A 938-nucleotide genomic window follows, 5' to 3' on the forward strand; every position below is an offset into this window, starting at 1 on the left:
GTCATGATATTGAATGGAAAACTTGTGAGTAGTAGTAAACTCAGCCTTAGCACTCAATAAATAAACAATATCTGTAGTGGCGGTTATAATCTTAGAGAGTCTGCACAGGTTCTAGAGGGATAACTTCTGGACAATAGCGTGCATACTCTTGGTCTGTGGAGGTGATACTTCTGTCTTCTCTTTCTCTGACTGACTATAACTGCGTGGAATTCCTTCCTTGCCTTCAAAATTATGTTCAGGATTCATTCTCCCTATTGGTTCTGGCAAACTATCATTCCATCTTCTATCACCGCTGTATCCTTTCACGTGTCTGTTAGATGTGCAGTAGGGCATACTTAAATTGATGACATGAAACAAAAACTAAGTTCAGGATGAGACACGGTACTTTACCATTTGGATTTTAAATGTTACCCAAAAGGTCATGCACCGATTGATGTCTTGGTTCCAAGCTGATAGAACTCTAGAGAGGTAGTAAATTCTTCATCAGAATTCAGGTCACTTGGCAGTATATCCTTGAAAGAGATTATAAGGACCCAGAGCCTCTCCTCTCTTTAATTTGCTTCCTGACTTCCATGATGAGAACATTGCTCCACTACATGCTTTTGGCCATGATGCTCACTGTCAACACAAGCCCAAATGTTATATCCAAGCAATTTGGGACTAAGACCTCAGAAAATATGATTCAAAATAAGTAGCTACTTCTTTTAAATAGTCTCCCCACCTAACATCAGGTATTTTGTTATACTGACAATTGACTAAGACAATTCCCAGTATATATTTGTTACCCGAGTAAAAAGTGCATTGAGAAGCACACAGTAGTGGCTCAACTCATTTGTAGAAAATGCTAAAAATAAATGACGTATTAGTGCTTTTGCTAACTGTGCTGGCTAGTTTTATGTCAACTTAACACAAACACTAACTGGGCAGTTTCTAACCCA

Source organism: Psammomys obesus, unplaced genomic scaffold, assembly GCF_907164565.1.
Source record: "Psammomys obesus unplaced genomic scaffold, mPsaObe1.curated_primary_1811, whole genome shotgun sequence".
NCBI lineage: Eukaryota > Metazoa > Chordata > Mammalia > Rodentia > Muridae > Psammomys > Psammomys obesus.